This window comes from Lampetra fluviatilis, chromosome 6 (genome assembly GCF_964198595.1).
Source record: "Lampetra fluviatilis chromosome 6, kcLamFluv1.1, whole genome shotgun sequence".
NCBI classification, from domain to species: domain Eukaryota; kingdom Metazoa; phylum Chordata; class Hyperoartia; order Petromyzontiformes; family Petromyzontidae; genus Lampetra; species Lampetra fluviatilis.
In genome coordinates, this window is record NC_136280.1 from 16,302,538 (window position 1) to 16,313,683 (window position 11,146).

The 11,146-nt window shown below is 46.0% G+C and overlaps 1 protein-coding gene across 1 annotated transcript in view; it reads left to right on the top strand.

Annotated features, from left to right (window-relative positions):
* LOC144933209 (voltage-dependent N-type calcium channel subunit alpha-1B-like) overlaps positions 1–11,146 on the top strand; it is a 233,958-nt gene that overhangs the window by 143,810 nt on the left and 79,002 nt on the right. The gene's annotated exons all lie outside the window — the stretch shown is intronic.

The window sequence follows — 11,146 nt, forward strand, 5'->3', positions numbered from 1 at the left end:
GGCGACGTGGAGACAGTAACGAGGTGAAGACAGCGACGACGGCCCGAACCCCAACCAAACAAGCCCCAAGCCTCCTCCACAACCCCTTTTTATCCACGGCGTGGCCCCCCTTCCTCCTTGGCCCCGCCTTTGATCTTGAACCCTCTGGCGAGTTCCCGAACCTTCCTGGAGCTTGCCCACACACTGTCTTTACACACGCATTGAGAGCTTGGGCAGGTACTGCTGTTCCTTGGCAGCCTTGCTAGGCCTGCTGTGCAGAATTGGCACATTGGCACAAATGTTTACAACAGAAATTTCCAAAGATTGGTCAATTGTGATTTGAAATAAGCAAACAATTCCACAGTGTTATGTAAAGTGGTAAACTTTTATATTAGCTATGGTTGGGTGATAATTTAAGTACAGGATTTCAGCACAATGTTTTTTTTTTATCTGTTGCAGTAAAACATTTCCACACGCAAGCCAGAGGAAATTTGCCAAAACAATTCAGAAGTTGAATGGTTGTAAGTGTAATAGCCACACTATATTAAGCCACTTGACATTTAAGAGACCATTTCACCATATCATATACAGGCTTGGTAGTTTTATTTCTGGATTGATTTAGACAGGTTTTTTTTAGGTGTATGGTAATGTTTAATTTCTTTAGAACTGCTTTTTGTGTTAAGTGTGTTGGTCCATCCCCCCGCACCTCTGATTTGCACGGTTTGCTACATATGGTGCGAAGGAAGTTCTACATACATTCACATCTTTCAGTTTGACTTTCAACAATGTCAAAGAAAATGTCAGAGGTGCTGCGGCTGGGCTATAAACATAACAGGCCTCCCTGGACTACAACTGTCACCTGTCCAGGTTTGACCTGAACAGAGTGTACATTGACAGGAATAGTTGAATTTTGTTACAGTTTTGTGGGAGTCTGCCTCCGCTATCGCCTCCTATAGGGAAGCCTTTTGAGAACCAACCCCAATGCGCCGACCGAATTTCCTCCAAATGCTTTCGTGGGTGCACTGGGCCAAGGGCAGTCGCAGCCAACATTTATCTGAAGCCCAGTCGCGCTCTTTCCTCTCTTTTTTAAACGTTTATTTTGCCCTCAAGCCACCCATCCTGTTCCGATTTTACACAGTTGGCCAGTCCGTGGTCATCGGCCAAGGAACGCCCTCTGTGCTACACGTTCTGGCCTTCTAGATCAGTGTTCTTCGCTGCAGGGCCCGCGGGTCACTGGCGCCCCCTGCTGCCCTTTAGTGAGGCCCCTGACGTGCGGGCCCCCGACAATACACGAATGTGAAAACAACCCCCCCCCCCCCCTCTTGTGGCGGGCCCTCACATTGCTGGTGTCTGATCGGCGAAAGTGGCCCACCTCTGAAAATTCGTGAGGAACACTGCTCCCGAAGGTTCTCTTAAGTCAGGCATGTCCAAAAGTCCGGCCCGCGGGCCAATCACGGCCCGCGGTCAGATTTCATCCGGCCCGCAGCTTCGGTCTTATTACGTGTTGTTTACGGCTCACTAGCTATGTCAGAATAAATAAATCATAAAACTTTAAAGATGTAATTCCTCATTTCACCACACGGTGGCAGCACCATTCTAATTCTATCTGGCTCTGCATCCGTGCCGCGAACCCTTCTCGAATCATTTCTGCCATGGCGACTGCAAAAAAAAAGAGAAAAGTTGACAGTGAGGGCCGCCGCTTTCAGGAGCGGTGGGAATTACAATACTTCTTCACTGAAAATCGAGGCAATTGTGTTTGTCTAATTTGTAAAGAGACGGTTGCCTTGTTGAAGGATTTCAACGTAAAGAGACACTACGAGACTAAACATGCTACAACATACGACAAGCTAACAGGGAGTGACCGCGCTGAAAAAGTGAAGCAACTCTAAGCTGCTCTGGCATCACAACAGCGATTCTTCACGCGGGCCTGTGAGTCAAAGGAAAACATCATCAAAGCCAGTTACGAAGTGACCATGTTAATAGCTAAACATGGCAAACCTTTTACTGAAGGTGCGTTTATCATGTTTGCCTGGCACGCAACACTGTGGCACGGAGAGTTGAGGACATATCGTCAGATATTCAGACAACTGGGGGACAGGGGAGTGGCTTTTGATTATTTCTCATTAGCCTGCGATGAAAGCACCGATACATCTGACACTGCACAACTACTTATTTTTTAAAGAGGAGTTGATGACAACATGAATGTGACAGAGGAGCTGCTTGACCTCAAAAGCCTTAAACCAGAGTAACAGATGTATTCGTTTCTGCTTGTGAAGCTGTTGATGATATGAAACTACCATGGAGTAACGTTTCTGGGATCATTACCGATGGTGCGCCAGCCATGGCTGGTGAGCGAAGTGGATTGTCCACACTGATCTGCAATAAAGTCAGCGAAGAAGCAGGTAACGCTATTAAACTTCACTGTATCATTCACCAGCAGGCTCTCTGCGCCAAACATCTCAAATTTGACGATGTTATGAAACCAGTGGCAAAGACAATCAATTCTATTCGCTCTAAAGTTCTATGCCACCGACAGTTTCAGCAGTTCTTGCGTGACACCCAGGCTGAATACGGTGACGTAATATATCACAACGATGTGAGGTGGCTAAGTCGGGGGTCCACTCTGCAGCCATTTTTCTCTCTCAAAGAGGAAATTGGACATTTTTTGGGTGAGAAGGGACAACCAATGGAAGAACTGTCCGATCCTGTATGGCTGGAAAATCTGGCTTTTTTGGTTGACATAACGAAGCATCTGAATGCGCTGAATGTTAATCTTCAAGGAAAAGATGCAGTGGTAAGCCAGCTATACGCTCACATCAAGGCCTTTGGAACCAAACTGCAACTTTTCCAAAGACACTTGTCCCAAACAGAGCCCTGCACCGCGCACTTTCCAGCTTTGAAAGAGGTCATTGACAGTTCCCCACAGGACAACATCGGTGCGCAAATGAAGAGTTATGCAACAGCTATCGCATCTCTTTCAGTGGAATTTAACAAACGCTTTCGGGACTTTGCAGTTATCGAAAAGGACATGTTGCTTTTCTCTTCTCCCTTCTCCGTGGACCCTGATGATGCTCCTCCACAGCTGCGGCTGGAGCTCATTGAGCTGCAGTGTGACGATGAGTGCCGCGGAAAACACCAGCAGTGTTCTCTTGTTGACTTTTACCGGCAGCTGGACAAAAGCAGGTTTCCAGAAATGTGGTCATTCACTAAGAAAATGCCGAGCTTATCCGGCTCCACATATTTGTGTGAGCAAACATTATCAATCATGAACTTAAACAAGAACCGATTGAGGTCAAGGAAGAGTGACTCCCACTTGCGTGACATTTTACGCATCTCAACCACTGCCCTCGAGCCAGACCTGGTCTCTTTGCTGAAATCTAGATCTCCCTTCTCATTAGTGTCAGCAAGTTATCTGTTCCTTGATCAATCTGAAATTGAGTGTTTTGAACGGTAACATCTGTCACTATTAACAGTGTAAAGCCTAAAGCACACTAATACACTTGGACTTATGGCACTTGTTTTATTAAACTCTTGAATAAGATTTGGTTATAACTGTTGATGTTATGTACCTGTAGATGTGACACAAACTATTGCTTTCTGAAAGATCTTGTAAAAGACAAGGACAAAATTCACTTGTTTTTAAGTTTAATGATAACAGACCACTTTGCATTAGTTATAACTCCTGTTTAAAATGTTCATGAGGCAAATATATTTAACTCGTGGAAATTTAAGGTATTCTATACAGTTTGTTCAATGTTATCAGACTGAATGAAAGGCAGAATTGTGTTTTTAGAGTTGTTCACGTCTGCCTGAATGGCTTATATTTGGTTACATTGTCATTTGAAAAATAAAGGTAATTGTGACAATGAAAATGGTTTTATAACAGTGTGTATTTTCACGTTACTTTTGTGGTTTAAAAAATGTCAGAAGGAACTATTGGCACCCGGGCATCTTCACTTTATCAAATTTGGCCCTCTTTGCAAAACGTTTGGACGCCCCTGTCTTAAGTCATTCCCCTTGCGTGCGCGCCGCTCTTCGTGATTGGCGCCACGGTGTCTCCTCTGCCATCTAATCCGGGCGCACCTTTTCCCCTCAACAGCAAACTGCAGCCGATCTACTCTCCAGAACACAACTCCCTGCTCATCATTCCTTAGCCACTCTGGAAATGTGTGTAAAAAGAGCTTGAGAGCTCATCGGATTTTTTTCAGGATGAAGAAATATTCTGATTTGGGGCCCGTTACGCAAGCGTTATGCTTCCACCGTTGCTGTCAAAGGATAATTGTTTATTTACCAATGATAAACTCTTGCTGCTTTTATGCCGCCATTGTTTGCTATGACCTTTCCCATCATAAATGCTTCAGCAAGATCCATCCATTTTATCTTTTGACCGGCCTACAGCGTTAATAATTTTCATAAATTAAGCGGCTTTTGTAGGGTGGGAGGATAACTGTTTGCATGAGCACGACTCCCTAGATTCAACCTGTGCCTATTCGCAACGACTCCCTGATTGGTGTTTAATGTATTTTCATAAGCTTGTGAATGGCCATTTAATCACCATTCACTGCCCACATGATGCGTCTGTGAGCCTGTGTTTTTATTATTGGTGACGAAAATATGTTTCGGTGCCATGTGATCAAAAGTGTACAGATAACCTGTGCATAGGATCAACTTGTCTACGCGACTGTGACAAAATCGCCGATGATAAGAAACCATTCCGTAATTCGGGATGAGAACAATAAATACGGATATGTGGTGCCACGGCCCCATAGCAGCTTCCTCGCAGTGCCCCAGGGTGCTATGAGACTTGGGACCGCATTCCCAGGGGGCCTTCTTGTGCCAACAACGTGAAGGACTGCTGGGTGGGTCGTTCAAGTCAGAAGACAGGCTGACGAAAAAGAAACAAGACAAATACCCCCCGTATAGCCTTAACAGACTTGGTGCAAGTGCTATTTGCGAGTACCTATGAAGACCGGCACACCAGGGGATGGGTGCCCCGCACCACGCCCAGCCGCCTTTGTCTCCCTAGTGTAAATATTTACACTGCACCAGGTACTCATTTGAGGCTGAGTAGACCTAGGTGAGGCCCAGGATCGGTTCAAATAAGTGTCACTGATATTAACCGTGAATTGACACACGCACACACTGACTCCATACATGGGAATAGTCCACACTTTAGCTGATCCTCACCCCCAAACCCCTTCACCTGGATGTTTATATCCTGACGACTGAGCGAGCGACCTTGCCATGGCTTTCCAGGTAAGGGAGGAGGAACACTGTGAGTGAGGAAGACAAAGGTGAACCCCACACGAGGCCACCTCCAGGAGAAATCTGAGTCACGTTAAAGTTCAACTATGAGTTATGAACCATGATGCAGTCAGTGCGGATACTCGAGCAGACAAAGCTAAATTATTATTGAGAGTTAATCCTCAATCGGCAATAGGCGGTTCACAAATCTACCCGTTCGTAGTCGTGAGCTCCGGTCATCCTCGCCGCAGCGGCTTTTGGCTAGCCCAGGGGTCGGCAACCAAAATAACAAGAAGAGCCATTTCTTTCCAATTCGGTACAAAATTCAGTATTTCAAGAGCCGCAATGCATCTGAGTACATATACTGTACATACGTACATATCGTCAAGAAGCAGCCCGTAAAGAGCCGCATGCGGCTCCGGAGCCGTAGGTTGCCGACCCCTGGGCTAGCCAGTTATCAAAGACAGTCACTGCATCGCGCACTTGCAGATGAGCTTCTGCGGCCGTCTGGAAAGCTCTTCCTTCCGATATCAGGAAGCCACTGGAGCTATGCACTTTCAAATCTAGATTGGAAACTAATTTCCTTAGAACTGCTTTTTGTGTTTAGTTTGTTGTCCTTCCTCCGCACCTCCGATTAGCGCGTTGGCTACGTATGGTGCTAAAGAAGTCCAACATACATTCATAGTAGGCAAAGGTATGGGGAAATGCCCGACGTGGTTGCTGTGGAGAGGATACCAGAGGGGGAGATATTACACGTCCCGAAATGTGGACAAGGCTGGAATGCACACAATCAGCGGTGCGGGAGAGAGAGGGGGTATAAGGCGACGACGCAGAGACCACGTTTACTCTCTCCTGCCAAACTCGCCACCGTGCACTTCGCTGCGGTGCCGGTAGCCCCCTTCCTCGTCCCCGTCGGAGTGAGACGGAGGTCGGGCACCTGTGCGGTGCCAGCTGACTCGTAGCGTCGGACTGCTGCTCCCGTTCAAGGGCAAACGTTTGGAAGGCTCACTCGAAACTGAAACGCATCGGTTTGATTTGTGCACTGGAACGCACATGTTTGTAATTGTGGACATAAACGATTTAGAAGTGTGTGTGTAGAGAGAGGGAGAGTTTGTTTATGTTTTGCGTTTCTGTGCAGAGGGAATGCCTCTGTGGTTGTCTCTGCAGTGGTGGCCAAACGTGGATAGCAATCCACAGGCGAATCGCTAAATAGTTTTTTGCGGATCTCAGGACCTCCGATTAGCACAGTTGGCTACGTACGGTACATAAATACAGGACAAATTATAATAAACACTAACCATCATCCATATATATATATAATTCTTCCATTGTCTGCAATTCGTCTATGTGCCACTTTTCACACACCTTATACAAATCCACATGTTTCAAGCTACGCGGACTGGTGTGGTATTGATCGCAAGCCCGTCTGTAGACATGCAAGCAAAAAAAAGAGTTGCTTCGTTTATCCACAAGCTTTCCTTGCCAAGTTACGGGCGCAACAATGAAACACGTGCTTACGTGGACTGCACGTGTATTGTAGCTCTCAGAAACACCGTCTTGTTCAGCTCTATGTATATTTATTATGAATAAAGTCCGCCGACTCACTGATAACGTAACGAGCAACCGCGAGTGACTTTATACACTTGGGTAACTTAAGTAACTCTATTCTGAGACAACATAACTCTAGCCTTCCAAGAATACAGGATGACGAAGACGACCCGCTCCAAGGTGACGACGGCTACGGCAGTTCCCCCACAACAGCAGCCCAGAGCTCCGGTTCACGCCGACTTTTATCCCCCTCATGACCCGGCCACGCCCCTATTCCCGAACCCTCTCTCACCGCACTTGACCCTGTCTGTCTGCCCTTATTACAATTTATTACCGTTAGGTCCCGTGCCTCCCCTCACGCTAGCGACCACTTAGGTCCCACATTACCCTAACGTGACCCTGTCTGTTCCGTTACGTTAATTAGTAACCATGGCCACGGGGAGCTGTACTGTCCCTACATCACCCCGTACTGTCCTTACACACATGTAAAACTCTCGCAATTCTAACATGCTTAGGGGCCGTCCATAAATGACATCACGCACCTTGGGGGGGGGGGGGGGGGTCAGACATTTGCGACGATGTGTGACGAGAGGGGGGTTTGAGAAATGTGACGTCACATCAAAATGTGCAACTTTAAATAAATATAGACAACACGTTCTACTTAATTGAATAGACTTTTAAATACATGTTTTTTCCTACAACATCAAAGTGCAGCGCCACATTAAATACACACTAAAATGACAATAGTTTAAAGCGATTTGAAGCATGTTTTATTTTTGGGGGGGCGGGGGCAGAGCTTTGTGACGTCATATTTGAGGGGGGGGGGGGTCTGACTTTTTCTGACGCCGTGAGACGAAGGGGGGGGGGGGGGTCAAAAACTGTCCAAAATCGCGTGACGTCATTTATAGACGGCCCCTTATGCGCATATATAAATGATCAAATGTTTTTCTTTGCTTGCTGCGAGGACCAACGGTCAGCTTAGTAACAGGCGTCTAGCAACGGCCGTCCCTGTACAGAGGGGAGCATCATGAAGCCCGGTGATTGTGTGCGGTGAGAATGAATGATGAGATTGAGTGATTGAATGAGCGAGAAATTAGATCAATGTTACCTTAAAAGCGTTGCAAAATTCTTTCACAATGATGGTATGTGGAGTGGTAAATATAACACCTGTAATTTGAAGCGCTCATGTGCATTGCAAAATCAAATGTGTTGCTGCTGCTTGCCAGAACATAGCGTGCACAAATGAGAACATTCGTACGTAAATCGTGGAAGAATGAGAGTGTGAGGATTTAATTAATTTGAAAAAATAATAACCGAATAAGAGAGGAATGAGTAAACGCATGAGGCATGAGTGAGAATAAGGAATGCAGAAATGAGAGAATGAGTAAATGAATGAAAGGTATGTATGAGATGGTTGAGGAAATGAATGAGTGGAGTGATTGAATGAGGCTCGAATGAGAATGAATGAAAGGATTTGAGTAATTGAATGAGGGACGAATTGAGATGGGTCCCCGGTCGAAACCCAAAGAAGGGCACCATGCAATAGGCCAGGGGTCGGAGGCCAAAAACACAAGAAGAGCCATTTTTTATTGAAATTCGGTAAAAACAACTCGATTTTGCATAAGCCGCAATGCAAGTGGTGAACACGGAGACGGTGGACCTTAATAAATAACGTGATGAAGCAATCCTTAAAGAGCCACATGCCGCTCCAGAGCCGCATTCATACCTGTCAACACATACGGTTTACCCCGTATTCTTGTACAGGGAAATTTGAGTATTCGGGTCCATACGCCGTACAGCCGTTTCAATACGAGCAAAAAAAAAGTGTCTATTTGTTTATGTTTCTCCCTTGTGACGGGACTTTGTAGGATGAACGTTGAGATTTATAAGAGGCACGGGGTGACCAATAAGGTCTGAATTGGAAGGTGATAAGGGGATTAAGGGGTATGGAGCATTGTTGCCAACCCCTGGTATAGGCTCTGAACACCACTAGGGTAAATCATAGGGACGAGATCCCGGCTCGCGACACGCTGCATTTCCAACATAAGTAGTCGAGACACAGAGCGAAGTAACCCTGCTCCTTACGACTCGCGGGTGTGACAGTTGGGGTGCCATGTCACTTGACACGAGTCAGTTGAAGAAGCCAAACAGGGTCTGGACAGCGAAGAGAGAAGATGTGTGTTAGCACCTCCGATTAGCACGGTTGGCTACGTACGGTGCAAAGAAGTTCAATATGCATAGCTCTGTGAGCTAAGATAAGGACAGAGATAAGTTAAGAGTTAGAAGTTAAGTTTAAAGTCACGATATTTTTCGTATTGAACATTCTGAGTTGTATTGTTATTGCTACTTTTATATAACAAGATATATTATATTCTTGGTTCTTTCGGTAAAGTCACGTAGAAGGGAAGCAATAAGATAATAAAAATATAAAACAATAAAATTCTCACGACGTTTCGACTGCAACACAAGCAATCATCATCAGGTGTGAAAAACAGAGCAAGAAAATTTGAAAAAAGTGGCGTTTTTTTTCTCTTAACGTCAGCACCACGGACAGCGATTTTGGCAGTTGTTCAGATGAACGAGTCCATCTATGTTCGGAAAAGAGGAGGGGGGAGAGGAAGAGAATGGAATGCGGTCTGAAAGTCACCGTTAGCGTGAACACAATTAATTAAGACCCGAAATGGTTTATCAAATCCTTCCAATGATTGCTAAGCCAGAATCCATCTGGACCTTACTTTAAGTTGCGTCCGAGTCTTCACGAGTTAATCTTAGACCACATTCGGCGGCAGAGTTTATTTCTATTAACCGGCGAGCCACTCTGCGGACGAGAAAATATCCGGGAATGGCGTCTTCATGGAAGGAGGAAGGGAATTCGAGTGATGAACCAGTGGCTACAACTCCTCGTCAACATATACAAACCCACCCAGGGTACCACACAATATAACCGTCATAAAATCGACTAGAACAGCAAAAATCAGCTGAGTGGACAGATGTGGAAGCTGTTCGTGCACCGCCAATGTATTTAGATGAGAACCCGTTAGAGACATTTCAAGCAATGAATGAAGCAAAAAGAGAGACATTAAAGAATCGGCCCTAATTGAAATGAACCGACGTTACACACCCTCAATGACAGCCGCTAGAGCAAATTTATAGATTTTGTTATTTTAAAAAACCGAACAGATAATAAATCTATGGGGTCAAACAGGGAAAAAATATTGGTAGCCTCCGCTGGTGAATCTTTTCCACGTCTTGAGATCAATGGTATTGAAACAATGGTGGCAGTTATTTCCTGAAAACCCCGGGCACTAAATGGACAACGACGGCTCGCACACCGTCTTCACCGCCATACACAGGACATGCACAATCCCGCAAAGCATGCAAGCGAGCCAACGTCATAGCCATCCTAAAATCCACGAAGCCACGAGATTCACCCACCAGCTACCCCCCAATGTCCCTCTCGCCCTCCACCCACACGGTGACATGTCGTGCTTGCCATGCATTCATCGCATGCGGTGTTGGTTACAGCCAGGGGCGGTTTCTTCATTAGGGCGATTGGGCGACGCACCACCAATGTCATTCAATCACAGAGTCACGCTAGCCGTCACTGTGCCTCTGGATATAGTCCAATCAGCGTCATGTCACGTTCTGTGGAGTACCGCCTCTTTTTGGGCGATTTCACTCCGGCTGAGAATCGCCCCGAGTGGTCCCATAGACTTACATTCAAAGATGTTTTTTTTCGAACGGGGGCGCTGCAATGCTTCTCTATGGCTTCCGGGAGGGCTCGCCCTAACGTGCTTACGTCATCATACGTAAGCACGTTTCATCCAACAATATAATTTGTCGCCACCTAGTGGAATCTTTAATAAAAGAAACTTGAGTGGATTGTATATTAATAGTGAGTATAGAAACAAACAAAATGTATTGTAAGAGTCACTTTATTTTTCATTAATATTAAAGAAGTGAAGTTGCCTTTACATGCTTAAGCTGTTAATTTATCCATTGCATGGGTGGACCTTATCCTTATCAATCATCCAGACATTTGCCCCCCCTGAGAGATTTTGCAGGAGCCGCCACTGGTTACAGCCACTCATCATCAACTGCCTCCAGCCTGACTGACACGTTTTAGTGGATGGGGCTTCGTTCTGCCTTGATAATCCACGGTGGATAGATGTTCACTCCCTCGCCCGGTGTGCAGGAGGTCGTGGGTTCGATCCTGACCCTGACGCCCGCTGTATATTTGGAATTTGCATGTCTCTCGCTGTGGTCGCGTGGACTTTTCCCCGGGTCCTCCGGTTTTTTCCCCTCCCCATTTAGAATCAACATCGCACGTTCAGAGCCCGTGGCTGCTGTTATAAATGTCCGCACGACGACTATG